The 20,021-nt window shown below is 44.6% G+C and overlaps 1 long non-coding RNA gene across 1 annotated transcript in view; it reads left to right on the plus strand.

Moving 5' to 3' along the window:
- Positions 1-2,021: 2,021 nt before the first annotated feature.
- The window catches only part of LOC135917851 (uncharacterized), a 102,804-nt gene continuing 84,804 nt past the window's right edge, over positions 2,022-20,021 (plus strand). The window contains exon 1 of the long non-coding RNA XR_010569436.1: positions 2,022-2,275. This is a non-coding gene — a long non-coding RNA (uncharacterized lncRNA). The remainder of the gene's footprint in view (positions 2,276-20,021) is intronic.

The raw sequence follows: 20,021 nt of genomic DNA on the forward strand, positions 1-20,021 counted from the left end.
CCGTTAAAGCATCGCGCTCGTAACAAAGTAAACAGCCTCGTGGTATCGCCGACTACTACGCCCCCTCCTAAGTGGAGCCCTGACGACGCTGCCGTTCACCATCATCAGGGTGCTACCGGTCGCCACAGGTTGGGCCGTACCCTGGCTCGTACCGTGGCCGCTTCTTTAGCCCTTGCCTGAAAAAATAATCGCAACAACCGACGGAGCCGAGGTTGCTGCACGTCGAAATGCCGAAAAGCCTCCGCTGAGGACGACGCTTCAGAATCTATCTCGACGACGCAGCAACTACACGCCGCCATCTCGACAAAGCGTAGGGTGCTATAAGGTCAAGCTATTCCGAACTTTTCCGTTTCAATTCTCCAATATCAACCCTCCGCCATTGGTCAAAAACTTTTTTTGACCACCCCCACTTCGCCTGTCTGTGAAGAGACGTGATGAAAACTCTGCAACTGAAAGCGTCATGAAAGCTCTCCATCTGATATGACGTGCACACATTGATTATGCATGATTGAACAGAACAATAGATAAATAGTTGTTTTTGATTCAATGCCTTTTAGCCATTAGCCCTCGGCTATAGATCAAAAGATTTCGGGCTGACTCACTTCACCCTCCTGTCACGCGGCGACACAAAACCACGAGAACCCACGACGTCAAAGTGACGTGGACGCGTTAAAGATGCATTAATTTGCCGAAAAAAAAAACGAATTTTCTTCTTATTAGGCCCCCGTTTCCCCGTTCACAAAGGAATAAAAGATGGCTGCCGCCAATCGCTAAGGCACTGGGTGGTCGCACCTGCCAGGGAGCATGGGTTTATTTGCGTACAATAAAGCTTTTCGCGTGGCCGTGTAACGTTTTAAAGCACTTCAGGCACGTTTATGACCTCGTTCTGGCAATTCGTCTTTGCTGACGATCAGTTTTAGCGCCATGCTTAACCTCCCGTTGCATGCCGCCGCCATTTTCGACAAGCTACCGCAAGCTTAGTAGAGAGTGGTACAACCAGAGACGCCAGCACGACCCTCCTCGCCCGGATATCGATTTTCAGTGCACTAGCTCGGCCCCATCGAATCCTCCTCCACTTTAGCGTGCTCTTCACATCTTGTCAGCCAATTAGATAAGACAAGCCGCTCAGTGTAGGCGATGTTATTCGTTTTTAAAGCAAGCAAACATTACCGCCTGTAAATGAGGAGAGCGCTTGATTGGTCTGTTGAGATAATCCTGTGGGTTACCGCTCGATGCTTGCGTCGACGATTACCCAAATTTGACGTCATTAGATTGGAATGAAATCACATTGGAATAGTTTTACATTATGGGACGCTTATAGAGGCCAAGAATACCTCACGACGCGAAGTACCAGTCACAGGTCAACGTGACGCAGCCATGATCTGAGTCCCGTACAAAAATGAGCGTTGATTAACCATTGATATATTGTTGGGGAATTGTTGAAACAACTGACTTCAACAAATTTTCAAGAGCAATTGAGTTCACTCAATCCCTTGCACAACAATATTACCGTTGAGTGTTCTCAATAAACAATTTATTGGGTAATTTGTGTTGATTTTTCTAGTTGTTCTTTTGTTGTGTAGCAGTTGAGTCCAGTATACAATAATTAGGACTCGCATATGAAGACATTCCAAACATGTTTTGCGATGCGTTCCAACCTCATTCCTGTCACTTTGCGGCGGGTAGGTTCTTCTTTCGCCTCGCTTTCATTAATAGAAAATTATGTGTGACCGATGGGGTGGAATCGAACGTCGGCCGTCGAGCCCGGTACTCTAACCAATAGGCCACGAGCGCGCGCATACTCCTATCATTGGAAAGCCAGTGAGCTCTGAAATGCTTGGCGTGTGCGCCGCGTGCCACTTCCTGGTGCTGTCGCTACAGCTGGCGCTTTGAAGCGCCTATCTCCGGGACCGCCCCACTTTCGTAGCCATTTTCGCTACGTAAAAACTGCAGCGTTAGACTAGATTCATGACCGCCCAAGTTCATAACGATTTATTTCTTCGCCGGTGTACAAATGCCATCGTCGTTTTAACATACACTAGATGACATAACCATTGGTACGATCCGAAATGAGCACGTTTTGGGGAGCAGAAGAATGCGAAACTCACTTGCCAACACGGTGACTACGCGCATGTGGAGCTCCCCAAAAGTAGACACGGCGGCAGCGCCGCCGGCGATAAGACAGGTGCCGACAGGCGACGACGCTACCTTCAAGCATCGGACGCACTGTGGGAACCGTAGGATGCAAGCGCGCACACGCTACAAACATACACGGGTGAGGTCTTCGAATTTCCTGCGACGTACCCTCTGTCCGTAAAGCAAATATAGTTTTTGTCCAATGTCCGTGGTACTAGAGAACAAAGAATGAACGCGTTTTGAGATCGCAGCGCGCAGCCGCTATAACCATTGACTTTAAAAAGCTTCAGATTCAACAACAGCCGCAACAGTATCACAGCTAATTGCTGTATCTGCGGCTGCTCCCGTTTCTCGCCTTGCAAGCAGCACGCGATTTATTTGAGCCTCGCCGAACGGTCGTCCTCTGCCAAGCCTGCAGGTCTCGTATGTTCAGTGAAGAACACCCAAGGGAAATGAAAGAAATACAGGTAATGGACTCTTATTGTACTTTACTTGTCACCTCGTCATCTGCAAAAACGCTACAAACTATTTTAAAAGCTTTATTTTTGTAAAAATAGCAAAACTAGTAGTAATTTTTATTTTTAGGTGGCGCGACAAACGTTAAGGTAGCGTTGGGGTGTGTATGTGTGCGCGCAAACGGGCGCAACCGAGCTTCGTTTTGCGCACACTTTTGCAACAGTACACATGGTTACCGCTAGTTTCGTAGTCGCATTTTTTGGTCGTAGTATTTATTGTTTACGCTATAAATTAGCTAGTTCTTAATAATTTATGAAGGTTAGTTGATAAAAAATTATTTCTAATTAATTAGTGGTTCTTAAGTGCCGTTATTTTGTGTTTGAAAGGTTTTTATAACTGAATACGATAGTGCAACCATGTGAAGCTGTGAACGGCTTTCGGACTCAGTTATTCGGTTGCAGTTGTGCGGTGGTTCACGCCTCGTGCTTCTTGATGAAAGTATTTCCTTTTCGGACATCATGACGCACATTTTAGTGGAATGCTTTAACGACGATAAGTGGGACGTTTATCCGGGGAAGTGGTTGGCTCACCCAACAACTAGTCTTCTACTGATGTGCGAGCCTGACGGTTTTGATGAGTTGCGCGGCAGAGGCCATGATGCCTGTTGGAGAGAAGGCACCCCGAAACAGTCGCAGCCGCACTTCTGAAGATAGGTAAGTAATCTCGTTTTCTTGGTCACGTAGCCTTCTTTTCTATTTTGACATTGACGAGCGTTACATGTTAAGCACACCGTTCACTTTCTTGAAGCAAACCGCATGCCCCGGAGCAAATGCGCGCGATACTGTCGCTGCCGCCGTCACTTTGTTTGAAACAATGGTAGGCGAAGACGCAGCGGCGCCCCATGTGCGTAAAATTGCATTGCTTCATTTGTTTGTCTAATAACGTTTCCTTCATTTGCATGAGAGAACACAGTTGGAACATAAGGATCGGCTTCTCTGCGCAGTGATAATGTTGTACAGTGGCCACGTCATTTTTCATGGCGGCTCACGTATGCCGTCTAAGCGCTTGTTATCGCGTTCCGTTACGTGAGAGGCGCGCTGCCTTTCAAGGTATTTAGGCAGGCACTACGAGTTTAGGAGAACCGCGACAAATAATCGTGCAGCAGGTGTGCAGCTGTGCTACGCTTGTACCACACTAGTACCGGAAGGCAGTGTTGCACTTCACACTTACGCATTTCGTAACTATGGCGGCCTCCGTGGCAATTTGGGGATCGAGGTCGTGGATACGATCCCTGCAGCGGCCGCATTCCAAAGGAGCGGAATGCAAAAACGCTCGTACATTGTGCATTGTATGCACGTAAAAATTTCCAGGAAGTCAAAATTAATACGGAGCCCCCAACTACGACGTGCCTCATAATCAGATCGTTGGTTTGGCACGTGGAACATCAGAATTTTTTTTTTCCGTAGTGGCTCATCGTATACCATACGGTTAGTGTGATCACCTTTTGTGCCGTAGCGGTTAAGCGCGCCTCGATTTAGGTTGCGTCTAATGATGCGGCGCACCGCGAAATATATTTCGCCTCTCTGGAATTTTCGGAGAACGGCCAACCGATTAGTCACAGCTTCCGCGCGGTGACTGTACATGGATACACAGCGCAAATGAACAGAGGTGTGGTGACGTGGTCAAAGAACACAGCCGCCGACGGGCTCACCTTATAGTCTATCACCGGCAAAACTACCGTAGTAAGCATCTTTATCTAGCGCGGCGGTTTGCCATTGAAGACGTAAAGTCGAGCGCGATTTGAAGGTTATCGCGCGAGCGTCAACCAGCCCAGCACTCCAGGCACCTGGCGGCCGGTTTCGGGACAGGAAAAATCACGATTTCGCACTCTTCTCTCCCTCGTTCGCTGTTACATACAACAACCATCATCCCGCGACAAACTCACCGCCCTTTCTCTCTATTCTACGCTTTCCATTTGTTGCGATAAAGTGTGGACTTGATTAACTCGTATCTTCGCGGGCTTAAGCTAATGTTCTTGGTCACCCATTCTTCCTGGCTCAGCAGCAATGACGTTGCATAGGCTAGCTACGGCTTCGTAACGCCCAATGTCAGATAATACCGAAGAATATGTCGTGCGCACTGCGATCACTGCCTGTTCGCAGAACCGAAAAAAAAAAGAAACTGATAGCCCAGCAGGGAGTGACGGCTGCTGAAGGAACAGCAAAAAGAGTGAGGGAAGCAGGCCTGATACCTCCCTCGCCTCGGCAGAGAATTCTGGGCCATGGCGCTGTTCGCGTTCCCGGTCGACGCTCGCGCGATAACCTTCAAATCGCGCTAGACTGTACTGTACAATTTTAATAAGCGATAACCGAAATATGCCACCGTTCTCTGCTGCCTCTTTGAGTTGGACCGATCCGAATATGGGTTGTTTCCAGAAGCGAAAGGAGCGCCAATCGGCGCGTTGTCGCCTCGAGCTAAGCGTCGCACTCGCGCACCGTTTGCGCGGTGAAGAATGACGCGTGCATGAAGCTAGCTCACTGCGCGGACGCTACCGCGCAACGCAAGGGCGTGTACGCGACGTTCTGCACACAAATAGTGCGGGATGATCGGAGCCACGCCGGAGCGCGGCTAGCTTCAAAGAAGCGGTACATGTTCTCACTCGTACAGGCACGCTCACGCTCGCATCGCTCTCGGCGTATGTTTAGGTCATCCCTTCTACTGGACTTCTACCAAAAGATTCGATATCTGTTTGGTATGGGCTATGCACTGTCGCGTGGTCTTTGGTTCTGCGAGAGAGCCGGGAATATTTTCCCCACTGTGAAACATCGCTGTGCGTGTTTTAGCTAACATTTACCGTAGCAACCCATTCCTTCCTTTTCTCGACGGCACTCGTAAAGAGTCCCAAATTTTTACTTGTCAGTATAGTGTGTACTTCTATTTCGTGCGTAGTTATGTGCAGTGCGTGGCAGATTCTTAATCCGCGCAATCTCATTTTCTGTCCACATTCCCTTCTCACAGGTTACGTATGCAGTAAATTCCCAGATGCTAAAGTGTTCTACGCCAAAAGCACCTTGGCGTCGTGCAAGAGACACCCGTTGATATGTGGCTGATTCACTAGCAAGCTCGCATCAAGTGGGATTTTCAACTATTTGTTGTGTTACTCTGTGGTGTACCAGCTGCTGCATGGACGCTGTGAAGGCTTACTTTCGATTTGCTCTGGCGTTTAGTAGTAAAGGATGGGCTACCTCTTGAGGGGAGGCATTTACTTTTGTTTGTGAGAATGTTTACCAGCCTAACCAAGTGATACGTGGGTACTGTAAACAGCAGCACGAACAGAGGCGGACGACGAAATACGTAGGAGCACACACGAGCGCAAGCTCTACTAAATGTGTGCTTTTGATGACAAAGGTATTAAACACACTGGTCAACTTGGCAAAGGTAGAAATCCGTGCGTGCGTGGCAGAAACAGCCACGTGCGACAAGGAAAAAATATGAAAAAGCCATGTCATGTCGAATAAACGTGCGTGAAAAACGAGAACTATCGGTCAAATCTATTGAAAAAGCGAAAGATTTGTCCGATAAGTGTCCCAACGGGAAATACTCAACGTCCCAATGGGAAATACTCAACGTCCCAACGGGAAATACTCTTTTGAGAACAACGTTTTCCCACTAAGGGCAACAGATAACTTGGTTACGGAATTGTTTCGTTTGTGATCAATAAATATTGCTTCTGGAACTCATCTGGTGTTGCGGTATAGAGCAGAAAGAACGATTCTTTCATCACAGAGACCAGAACACAAAAGGACTTATGGAAGCATTATTTATTGATCACAAAGAAATATTCATAAACAAGATTTCTGCGACCCTTAGTGGGAAAGAGTTGCTACAGTACTTCTCGTTACTATCGCTTACAGGAGAAACCTTTCAGTTTTCATGTTTTTGTTAGTTTTTGGCGCACATGTTTATTCTACAGGACGTATTTCGGTCTTTTTTTGTTGTGCCGGGCTGTGTATGCTGCGCATCCATGGCTTTTTCTTTGTGAAGTTGGCCAGTGTGTTTAAAATCTTCGTCTTCACGAATAAACTTCTATTTGAGTAAGCGTTCATGTGTGTTCCTACCTTAATTCATCCTTCTCGTCTCTGTTTGGGTGGTTGTAAAATATAAATGTACACCGAATTGGCGAAGTGTCCATAGAATTGATACATGAAGCTATTTGCGCTGTTCATTTCAGGAAGAACGCAATAGGGTCTTATCTTCTTGTTTTTGACACTGAGTGCATTTTTCTAGTTCAATTTCAAGGAGTCCCCTCAGGAAGCCAATAAGAGTGATGGTAACTTCCTTTGTGTGTAAGATTTATGAATTTCATCCATTCAAGGCATGACATGGCACATGCTTGATTGTAGGTTGCAAGCATTCGTAGTAAGATCTACTTTTCGGTTCTCATGACGCTTCTTTGTACTGCGCTGCATTCTCCAGGCACATGAACCTTTTTATGCTCTAAGTGCATGCGTTCTTTTTCTATATGTTGGAGCGAAAACTGTAAACTTAAATATGCATATATATCATTTCCCTTGTAATCTTTTTCAACATGGGTGCGCTGTAGCTCCCTCTGTCTTTCAGTTACTGCTTTGTCCCAATTTTTATGCAACCTTTATATATTTTATGCAGCAAAATTCTGGTGCTATTTTAATAACATTTTATGTGTGAAATTGAGGTAATTGGTGTTTCGTGTATGGTTTATTTGCGTTTTTCACTGTCTCAGCAATCGGGCTGTCGAGTCATTGGAACCTTTTCTCATACTGTAAGACTATTTCTGGGGTGCTTGATACTGAAAGTGCAGGTGACCATTTATTGGCTGTTTGGAATTGTGTAAGCCATGTATTACTACCAATTTTCTGTGCTAAATAATTATTTTTTCTCTTATCGTTCAAGGTATTAGCCTTTCCTTATCTCTTTATTGACTGAGGTAGCAGTTAGTTGCTGGGTATAGGAAAAAAAGGCCCCAAAAAGTGCTTTAATTAGCTTTGTGCAAGTCCAGAAATATTACCTGAAAATGAGCTCACTAAATTGAGGAAATGCCACTAACGAACTCCTCTGTACCCCAAATTAACATAATCAAATGGCGTACTGTTTGTTCTTGACTTGTGCCAGGGAGATAAGCTGCTTTCATTACACAAAAGCTTTACAAGTTTATTTCTGAAGAAAGCAATCCTGGCTTGTCAGAAACACGATTCAGGTGTTCATCATGCCCGACAACTTTCTAAATGATGTCTCGTCAAATAATAGCTAAGTTGAGTGATGTTATTTTATAAAATAATTGGGCGACATGAAAATATATATATCTCGAAGACAAAGCTCAGGCAAGTCTACTTTGGTACTTCATTAAATTTTAATCACGTTGAAAGACGTGTGCTAAAGGTTGTATATATTTACGTGAAGTCATTCGTTTCAAGTTGGTTATTTTGCCTTGTCACAGTCAGCCGTAGCTCTTCCCTGTGATGTGTTAGTGTGCGCAACATTTTAATGTAACATATTCAAATGTCTTTTGTGTATTCACATGCAAGCAGCTCCAAGTGTTCATGTGTTCAAAGTTGGTTGTTGCAAAAGTATGCTTAAGCCCTGCCTTTTGAGTCGCTTTGCCTTCTAGTCATAAACTTTACTCGAAAGTGAAGAGCACAATGATCGTTTTGATTGGATTCATATGTATAGGTTTTTTCAGTTGTATTTACACTGCTAGAGTGCTGTAGGTACTAGCCTGTGTCTCCAGGTTCGACGTAGTGGTGCCTTATGTACTGTAATAATGTTTCACGTGCACACATCTTTAGTGTAAATAAAGGTACTTCAAGTTGATCAGTCTCTCCTTTGATTTTGTTTGTGTTTGGGAAAGTTATGAGCAGGTAACGGGGCATGCAAGTGTGAACAGCGAAGCAATTTCAATATATGAATAAAAATACACTAGCCCAACGAAACGTCAATCATATTTCAATGGCGACTTCTGAAATCTCAATGGGATCTCAACTGTGGCACGATATGCTTTTCAATGCTGTGGCAATAATAACTCAACAACAGGTCAACAGAACTACCACAACGTTAGTTCAACGCAGTATCAATGGTAACTCAACAACCATTCAATAAAACGAACACAACGGGCCGTCTAAGCACAATGGACTTTCAATGGTAACTTAACAATTATTCAACATTGAGGTACCCAATGGTGTTTCAATTCGATTTCAGTGGCCAATATTCAAGAGTGCTCAACACTCGACCCAACAATTCTCCAACATACTCTCAATAATTCCTCAATAAAACACTCAACATTGACCAACAATATTTCAATGCCTTCTCAAGAATTTTTTTTGTACGGGGTCCGCGACTTAACAGCAACGCAGGGCCAAACAAAAGGGCCGACCTTGATGTTCTGATTGATGGCCGGGGAAGCAGCAGGGCGTTCTTTATCTCCTCGGCAGCTCTCGGCGAGCATCATGCATTGGCGCCGTCATCCGACGAGAGCTGACCTCCTTCACCAAAGGCACGCTTGAGAGCAGCACGATACCACTGCGCAACTGCTCCGTCACGTGGCTTCTATTTTTCATATTTCGCGGGCTTTCTTTCCAACTCGGAAAGCAGGAGCACGTGAGACGTATCGTACAGGAAATAACTCGATCGGTGGTTTCTGAAGGTGCTCGACAAATCTGCCCATCATACTGGGGGTACTGAGCCAATAATTAAAAAGTTGGGTAATTAAGCCTAATTAATTAGTGAATTACGGAAGAAAAAGTGCATGAGTTACAATTGGCCAGGGCGAATTCTATGCCTTCGGTTCAATTCGCTTTCGACGCGCCATTCACTTTTAAAATCTTGGCTCAATTTACGTGGGACGCCCTGTATATTACGTCGTCTAGGCAAAAAAAAAACCTTTAATGTTGAAGCGCAGTTACACATTAGGCTAAACTATGATAGCTCACCTTTAAGTCTGGCCGTTACGAGCACATCTCAAGCAAAAAAGAAAAACGAAAGAACACTAAAATGCTATTTCAGTAAACAAAACATTAGTCTGGGATATATAATTAGACATTGGCTTGGTGAACTATTCACTACCGAAAACTTGTTCGAACGAATCAAAAACGCTATAGTAGTATATGTGTAAATTTGCCTGTATGGGTTTAGTCTGTGCTAGTTTCCTTAGCGGCAGGAAATACTGTATGTGTTATTGTAGGCTTTGCAGCAAATATTCAAGGCCACTTTAGTGTAATCGACGGGAACAGGAATAAAACAAAATGGCGTAACTGCACTTCATTTCCTTAAAACGTAATGACTGCTCGGATCCTGAGGCTTTGGCTTAAGCCGATGGGCAGTTTGTTTTGTCCGATGCGCTAGAGTGGCTATGCTAAACAGTCGTTCAATGAAGTGGAAGTGCGTAAAAAAATTGAGTAACCCCACGAATAGCACGCTGTTCTCTGTGTAATAAATTAGGTGTAGACAAAGAAGCAAAAACTTTTTAACGGCATTGCCCTAACTTGTTTACAGTAAGGCTATATTGTAAGCTTTACTCTGTAGTAAGCTTTACTTGCGTAAGGTCTTTACAGCAAACGTGAGCACATTACCGAAAAAAAATTACAGGAGACACTTAAGACTGGTTACGAGTGGGAATGCGAAATCATCATATTGTTTGTAGAGCACAGAACGCCATGAACGCGCTCACATTTTACAGTCGTGCCGTGGCGCCACTTCCTCTCAATTGGCTACACCGTCAAGTGCCCAGTGACGCATGAGCTAGGCACACCTTTAGGCAGTAAGAACTGTGGAGCCGCAGTGTCGTCGGTGGAGCGTGCTGGTCTCGCGCCCCGAACGCCCTGGTTGGATTCCCACCCAGACGGAATTTCGCGAAATTTTCTTTTCAAGCCTGGTAATTTACTTCGCTTACAGGAACCTCCCTAAAAAATTTCTTGTCAATCCAAGCATTTTTCTATTACGTGTTCTTACTATGCGCCGCCGACCATTTTTGGCACCTTCTTTCGGTGACGCCATTGATTTTCAGGTTATGGGACAGATAATACTATCGCAATAAAGAAAAATCTTGGTAGTTTACGTGCGGTACCCGCGAAATTATTGTGAGAGATGCCATAGTGCAGGATTCCGAATTAACTTTAACCATCAGGAGTTGTGTAAGGCGCACCGATTGCTCGGTGCACGTTTTTTTTTCATTCTGCCGCCTTCAGTATGCGGCGGCCATGGCCGGGATTTTATCTCGCTTTCTCGAGCTTAGCAGCGTAACGTCAAAGCTATTATGTCACTTCGGCGGGTAGTATTTTACCGAATGTTTTTGAAATACGCAAATTCACCGATTCCTTCGAGTGGCTCTATTAAATGCGTGGCGTTGCCTTCTTGAGAATTTGGCTTAGAAGGGGTACATTTCGGTTGAAATAATTAGGTTTTTCGGTCGACGAACTTTTAAAAGATCAACTGCAATTCACCGAGCATCACGCGGATCATTGAAGCTCGGTGGATCTCCTGATATCGAAGCACCTTCCATCTCTTGCTGTATTTGTTCTGCGGGGGGGGGGGGGGGGCAGGCGACGTCGAATCATTCGCACTGTCTGCTGCAGCGCTACATCCACATTTGCTTCACGCAACCAAGACACCCCCTGGCAAGTACTGGTGCTCGAAACATCAAAACTTGACATCCATATTGTCAAGCACTGCACAGGGACGAAGTTCGCGATGAACACTGCTAAACAGTATTTTAAAATTCGCAAAGACGCATATTTTATTCCTGCACAGAAGGTTTTCCAAACAAACAACGTCGCTCAACCCATACGCACCTTATGGAGGTCGCAAACTCGTCTTTGCTTGTATGCTGATATTCAGAGCGAACATGTGCACATTGCGGCCAATGTAGTCGCCTCAGAGCAACCGCTTGCGGTCTCGCTCTTGCAATATTCCTGTGCATAAGGGAAGGCATCTGCAACTAGATTGCACTATGCGGATATCCCTTTCTCCAGCACGGCCAGGCAATGTGATCGAGTGCATTCTGTGGGACAGTCCACGAAGCCGTAGAGCAGCAGCCACTCGCCGCGACTTTGCTTCATGACGTGAACGGCACCCCAGAGAACTGACTTGCGCGCGTGACCCAATCACCGACCGCCATCCGCCCATGTCTCCTTCGACATCATTATAGCGACGACAAGACGCACTGCGTGACTCGCAATCACCACTCTGCGGGGCGTAGAGGTATTCCCTCAAGGGCAGCGGCTGTGCGGTCACAGCTGCTTTTTTTCCCCTCTGGAATCGCACACGGTGGTAGAGTTGAACTCCTCAGTCGCAGCAGATTTCCCTGTGGAGCGTCTTTCCTTGGTTCCCGACTAAAGTGAGCGTTGTGAAACGAGAAGTCAGAGTGCATCTCTGTGCGCGAACCTTGCCGGCTCCTAGGAACGGTGGGAGAAATAGGGGAAACGAGGAGTAGAGGTCAGGTTTGCACGACCCTGCCCTCGACGACATGCATACTTAAGAATTCTACATGTTCTTTCCTCATTGTGACAGTTATTGACACCTATCTTGACAGTGGTGTGACAGTTATTCGGAGATTATTGTGACATTATTGTGACGCTTGGAGTTTTGAAAAAATATAAGAATGCCATTGGCCCTCCATAATTATGGCGCTGTTGTGGTCCAATGTGTTGTTCCATGATATTCAGAGGAAAACCAATCGAAACTCACAACAAAGAACGACACTGTGCTGCTCAAAACGAACATCACCTTTCACTTTGCGTCAGCAATAAGTTATTGTGTGGCAACAACCTCAATACAATGGTTATTTGTTTTTTCAATCTTCGCAAGAGCGCTGGTCTTGGAGTGGACGAAAAAGAAAAGTATCTGTCCGGGTACGTCGGGCTGGGGCGTGCACTGGGACATGCTTGGCATCAAAGACCATATAAAAACATTTTCTAATCATTACAGATTGGGAAGGATGCATTTTCCTCCCGCACACCCATCACTTAATAAGCAGCAGGCGGTGGCATGGCGCCTCCTTCAAACAAATACATATCCGAACCCGGTGTCTTATAATCATTATTACCCAGACCAATATTCGGCCAATTGTAAACTTTGTCAAGAAAGGGCGGACCTGGATCACATTATCTGGGCCTGCCCTCGGGCGCCACGACAGGGCCGAAAAATTCAGGACCGGAAGCAGTGGGAGACCGTGTTGCTCAGCTCGGCCCCCGAAGACCAACTTTTGGCTGTCCAGCAGGCCGAGGATGCCGCTAGAGCTCAAGGGCTTCTGGCCACCATCTAGGCGGGGTTGGCCCCCCCACGAATCTGCCGGCTATATAAATAAAAGTTATTTCTCTCTCTCTCTCTCCGAGGTCCGAGGTTTAGGAGATGGCTACGTTAAGGAACGGCGTCCCCATTTTCTAGAATGCACTGTTCGACGCGATGACCGAATACAGGCAATTCACTGCCCTGCTCCCGAGTTCCAATGAAGTCGACTAATCCTGAACCTGAATAATAAGAATGATGGTTCATGGACAACACATTTCAGAGCTGTGTTTTCCAGAGTGTGCGTGTCCATGCTCAAATGAAGGTAAAACCAGACATTATGCCACTTGGCATATCGAGGCAATAAAAATAATGTGCCCCTACACTGCTTTGCGGTCCACATCGGCGCCATTACTGCCTCATAAGTCTACAAAATATTCGTTGTACGAACTAGTCCTTTGTTTGTATTTTTTTTGGTTATCGGTGTGTTCCGTATAACTTCTTATTCCATTCCTGCCCACTTTATATGAGAAGATCTGTCACGAAACTTGAAAAATATCCCGTAAATGGAGTATAAATCACAGTAGAGATGCTGCTGCAACCTGTAGATCAGTAGCACAGGTAGCCTCATGCTGTCTTCATGCACATAGCATTTGCAGATTCGCAGAAACTGAACGTTCTTCTTGGCGCATGTTGCTTTGTCTGTATAATACAGCTCCATTGCGTAACCTGGTGCCGTAATACATTTACCCGGAGATGATAAATGAGATTACGAAACACATCGTGCTGCAAATGTTGCACGAATGCTAACAATGCGAACTTTTTCCTGTTCTGATTTTGTTTCTAAACTCGCGACAGCCTAAGTAAAAGCAATCACCTTTGATATTTCTGTTTACTCGTCAGACTCGATGAGGAGATTGCTGCTTATATCATTGCACCCAGATTCACAGCGGCAGTCTCAGGCGCGATGACTGAATACAGGCTGCCCTGCCCCATAGAAACGAACTCGACTAATTCCAGTGCTCGCAACTGTCGCGATGTACTCTATAATCCGTTTCAAATCTCACTTCGGCTAAAAAAGAAGACCAAAATTGGGCATTAGTTTTATAACATAAAAGCCTTCATGTGACACTCTTCAGTGCTTCTCTACCACGTAAATGTTTAGCTGTTCGAGTCGAATTACTTGGACTGTGACATTCAAAGTGGAAAGCATGCCATCTCAAGATCAAAATAACACACGGCTGGCCTGTCTTGAGCATGCAGGACTGTGGCCTTTTTATTCCTACGTAACCTAATGCTACAGCCGTTACCCAAAAAATACTGAAAAAGCACCACTAGTTTTGCAAAATAGAAGCCTTTCTTGCGCACTCTGGGCTTATCTGTACAAGTGGAATTATGAGAGCTTTTTAGGTAAAATCAATTGACATGGGGCCGACCGAATTCACAAAGCTCCTCGTCCGTACGTGAGCGCTGTCATCAGCCGATAGACATCGCTTGTAACTTGTGCAGCATCCAATTTGCCAAAGCGTGCTCGTATGATCGTATGAAATTTTTGTGCGTACAGCATCTGAGCTGTATCCTCGTCGGCATCTTCAGTGATGCGGCATCTTTTGTCAGTGTCTTGGTTCATAATATTTCTTTTCTTCTTTTCTTATTTTGAAAAATTTGGGGCAGCGACGTGCTTGGCTACATGTGGATTATGTTTTTTCAAAAACGAGTAGAACTTCCTCAATCCATTTCACACAATCTGGTACATCCAGACAAACCCATTAGCATACCTTCCGTAGTATTCACATATGCGTAAATTTGTTAATATATTAAGGATGGTGACCTTAATAAAAAATACGCAGGCAAAATGCAAGAATAAGAGCAACGTTGCCCATTGGCAATGCTCGAACATAAATACTGCGAAGAATTATTGGTTTCAACCAAAGTTCTGTAGGGTCTATGAAAGCCACCAGAAGCTAAATAAAACGTGCCTAAATAAAAGGAAGTAAGAGGAAGTGCTTTGCATTTCTACGTCCACAAGCTGGAGTGGCTGCAAGAAGGTTTAAACGTTGTCATTATTATTCGCTTTATTTCTAGCTTTATTGGCAGTCTCGCGTTTCCTCTATTATGTTCTTTAAACGCAAAAAGATGTTTTCGAAAGCTGTACTTACCCGGTCGCAAGCACCTTCACAATATTTCTGCGCGTCAATCATTGCGCATGTGTTCAGTCTCTCTTTCTCGTATACACCAAGCGCGAGCAGCGTTCCTAAGGCACGCAGAGACCTGGAACTGCGGTATATTTCTTTGTTAAAAAAATGCCTAGCAGTGTTACAGCTAAAAGGAAGATAAAACAAAGTGTTCTCTTGATGTCCTGCGTAGTGGAGCTTTCAAATCGTCTCTCTTCATTCGCCAAATATGGCAAAATGCACCACGTTCTCGCTGGCTTCGCTTATCGAGCTCGAACACTCGACGCCTCCATGCAATGTTCGAGAATTGGGTGCAGCGAGAGACAGCACGTGCAGCTTGCCTGCAGGAAAGAAAGTGCTCTCCCAGGGGAATATTTATTACGGCTTCTTTTGGGTCATTTTCACGAAGCACCCTGTAGAACCCTGTTGACGGGGTAGAAAATACCGAGTCGTATGTTTTTCAGTAAAGTGTGCAATCACTGGCCGCGCCAGAACTTACTCAACCTTGGGAACTCTGCACTTTACAGCCATGGTGCCTCACTCGAATGGCCAAGAAGTCATGAATTTTAGCGTTTAGTAGTTAGCACCAACTCTCAAACCTCACGCCGACCAACAGCCTTTGGTGTTGCTGAAGAGTGCATCGTGAACAACGATAACCCGCAAACTTCGTGCCTGATACACGCATATTGTTTGGCCTCGGGCCATCAGAGGGGTTTTGTGCAGTGGTAGCAGTATCTCAGGCAAGCCCAAATCGTCTATCTTGCTGTTAAGCACCATACGCAAGCAATTTGTTTGCTTGAATAGATTATCTTGAAATGTGAAATTTTTAGTACTGGTGTGCAGCATGTATAAAAATTCTATCCCTTCAGCTGTGTTACTCTGAACAGCCGGTATCGGTTGCACCGATACTGAACCTGCATACCTCTATAGCTGCACCAATTCCCCTTAGTGTTTCTCAATACATTTGCTCTACTACACATGGCTGCAATTTTCGAAATGTAGCAAGTGATTAAGCAGAACTTGTTGTTGGGGAAGTTGGTGCATATTAGCAATAACCTTTTTGACTGCGCGAATAAACGATCACAGACAGAGCGCAAGAGGACTGCGCCTGTACTTGTGTACTGTTTCTGTGATCGTTTATTCGTGCAGTTAAAGACAACTGTAGCAAGTGAGTTTGGAAAGCATATCCACTTGGAATGCATTCTGAGCATAACAGCAGTTTCGGCTAGGCGTTCGCGAAATGGACAATTAAATTCCTTGGCTATGCATTCGATCTTTTTTTTGCGTAAATAAACAATTAAAAATAATAGCGTTAACAGGGCAATCAGAAGAACAGTGAATTTTTACCACTAGTTAGAAGGAGCTCAGCTCAAAACTGCGACAAGGTTCACTATTCATTCTGAATGAATGCGCCTTGAGGATATGCACTTCAATTTGTAAACTGTAACATCTGCCCTTAAGTAACTAGAAAAATAATGAGCGAAGTGTTGTTCTTTATCAAGGATGCGTTTGGAGTTCTTGCGGAAGTAACATATGCCTGTTCGAGTAATCCAAGTAAGTAGATTTGCGCGAAATGCCTCGAATATCTTTTGAATATTTTATTGCGTTTAAAAATTTCCGGCCAAACTACCTAATATTCAACGAAGTGACCTGTATTTTGGCGTATAGGCTCGCATTATTGAACGGTAAAACACGCCACAGAACTTAAGGGCATGAACCAAAACAAATGTGGTGGGTACAAGCGGACAGGCTCACTGATCAATTTCTTATTAGCTCCAGATTGTCGAACAACCATAAAATTGGCCATAGGCGAGAGGTTCTGAGTTATTTTGGCCATTTGCTTTTCCCTAACATGCTCCAAAAGCTGACATACGGAGCATTTTTTTTTATTTTAACCTTAATCGTAAAGCTGCTTCTGTGGCCAGAGAATTGATCTGTGGATCCGTTTCCTCACAATATGACATGATCCAACACCTGCAGTTACTGTTCCTGATAATGAAAGCAAGAAATGTCGAGAAGTATGTTAGATCATGTATGCGACACTTTCACATTGCTCAAACGAAAGGAAAAAAAGAAACAGAAGAAAACAGATATTTATCAGAAAAAGCTGGGATGGAAATATTTTAGACATAATTTTTTTTGCACAGCTGTAGTACGTCCATAAAATATAATGCTCTGAACTTGGCGCAAGCTGTATGGCAATATCTATGTTGCAATGGTGCTCGGCGGAGTCAGGCTAGGAATAAACGAAATGAGGAGTCGTGTATTCCACCCTGTGAGATCACTGCCTTCGCGATGAAAATCTCCGCTTGCCTAAATCAGATAAGGCGAGGAAGGTAAGATTCATTATCTGAATGCGAGGAATCGCCTCAATGTGCAGTGTGCTCCACTGACCAGAAACGTTTTTGGGCTAAAGCAGACCCGCTTTAATGAGTGCGGAGCTGACGCACCGTAATAGAAGCATGAAAAAGACGTGCATCACAATCCCCGAAGACGCGTGAGAGGCAGTAGTCGCGAGAGCTGGGCTTGTTTGCATTCTCATGCCATGGGACTGCGCATTCTCCACAAACCCTTCGTCTGTCTCAGTACGTGCTTTTGGCGAGATTGAACTCATTATGCATTCCAACCGGATGCAGTCCATCGGGAGATGGTGAATATGGTATTCTCCTCGGCTCATCGAAAGAGATGCCTTGAGCTGCGGAGCTATGCAATAGCACGTACATGTGGCATAACGAACGAAGTTGGTTTAAAAGGGGCTCCTTACTTTCGACTTCGCTCGGAGAATATCAAGAGCGAGTCGTGAAAAGTGTCACCGTACATTCATAAACAAATGTACACCCTTCAGGTCGTATCTTGTCATACAACAATAACCGTCATCTGCCTTGCTTGCGTTTCCTTTCTTGAAAATGGTGCGCCCGCTACTTTCCTGCCGAGAACGCTCTGTCGTGCTGTTAGCGCGCATGCCGCTAGTGATTTGGGATTACCGGGCTCACAGCGTTAAGGAAAGGAAATGCGGTCACGACAGATGACGCTTATTGTTGTGTGGCAAGGTACGACCCAAAGGGTGTAATTTTGCTGAAGAGAGTGTATTGGAATTCTTTATAAAGCCCGTAGTGTATACAACTGCAAGGCAAAGTAAGCGACGCCTTAGCATCCCACGAGATTTGAAACAGCGCATGTCTGCTATTCAACACTTCAACAACACACAGTTTCACGTGAGCAGTGCATATAGCGCCACGTGTACTTTTATTTTTATTCATTTACACATACTGCAGTAACACGTACTACATTTACACATACTGCTATTGGGCTATCGCAGGAATGGGTTTGTACATTGCATTAAACAAAACATTCTTCTTCACGAATCAACTTCGACACCGTAGAAATCATGATAACTTGAAAACAAAAGATACAATGAGTAATAACACAGCATTAATCAAAGTAACCCATACAAAAATTACTCTAAAAGCAGTGACCTAATTTCACCTGGTAGTAAGTTCTATTTTTCTATTGTACGAGGAAAGAAGCTAAACTGAAATAGATTATACGTGGTTGAAATGGGGCAACGGTAAGTTTGTGGCAATTCCTAGTTGGTTTCAATTTATCAGGAGGGAGGCAGTTATTTAAAGAGTAGCGTGGTGTGTTAAGGAGATTATGCCACAATTTAAGGCAATCACAATCGCGCCACTCGGACTGAGGTTGTAGACCTAGTGCCACAAGGTGAGATGTGGGTGAGACGTCCTGGTCATAACAGTGGTATATGAAACAAATTGCTTTGTTTTTAACTGATTTGAGGGTGCTAGTGTCAGATACTTTATAAGGATCCGAGATGGAGCAACCATACTCGAGAGTGCGTCGGATGAGCAACTTATATGATAGCAATTTCGTTTCCAGCGGAGCTTTTCGCAATGTACAAGTCTTTGTAGCCTATTTTCATTAGTGCTTTATTGTATGTGTACTCAATATGCCTAGAACATAACATGTTAGGTGTGAAGATGAGGCCAAGGTACTTGCATTCAGACACCCGTTCAAGGGTTTATGGGGTGTTCAAGGGTGTTCAAGGATGAACAGGTAAATTAAATTAAATGAACTAAATGAATGAAATACATAACAACACATAACATAACATAACATAACATAACATAACATGACATAATCTTAATCCACAAGAAAGGCGCCGCCAAAGACTCGACCAATTATAGACCGATCAGGTTGCTGTCCTTTGCCAACAAAGTATTTACTAACGTAATCGCATATAGAATCAGGAACACCTTAGACTTCTGTGAAGCAAAGGACCAGGCAGGATTCCTTAAAGGCTACTCAACAATAGACCATATTCACACTATCAATCAGGTGAGAGACAAATGTGCGGAATATAACCAACTCTTATATATAGTTTCCACTGCTTACGATAAAGCGTTTGATTCAGTCTAAACCTCAGCAGTCGTGCAGGCGTTACGGAATCATGATGTAGACGAGTCGTATGTAAAATACTGAAAGATATATATAGCTGCTCTACAGCCACCGTAATCCTCTATAAAGAAAGCAACAAAATCCCAATAAAGAAGGGCGTCAGGCCGGGAGATACGATCTCTCCAGTTCTATTCACAGAGTGTTTACAGGAGGTATTCAGAGAACTAGATTGGGAAGAATTAGGGATAAGAGTTAATGGAGAGTAGCTTAGTAACTTGCGATTCGCTGATGATATTGCCTTGCTTAGTAACTAAGGGGACCCATTGCAATGCATGATTACTTACCAGGACAGGCAAAGTGGAAGTGTGGGCCATAAAATTAATCAGCTGAAAACTAAAGTAACGTTAAACAGTCCCGGCAGAGGACAGCAGCTTACAATAGGTAGCGAGACACTAGAAGTTGTAAGGGAATATAGCTAGTTAGTGCAGGTAGTGACCGCGGATCCGGATCGTGAGACTGAAATAATCAGAACAATAAATATAGGCTGGCTGCGTTTGGCAGGCATTCTGCCATCATGAACAGCAG

This window comes from Dermacentor albipictus, chromosome 2 (genome assembly GCF_038994185.2).
Source record: "Dermacentor albipictus isolate Rhodes 1998 colony chromosome 2, USDA_Dalb.pri_finalv2, whole genome shotgun sequence".
NCBI lineage: Eukaryota > Metazoa > Arthropoda > Arachnida > Ixodida > Ixodidae > Dermacentor > Dermacentor albipictus.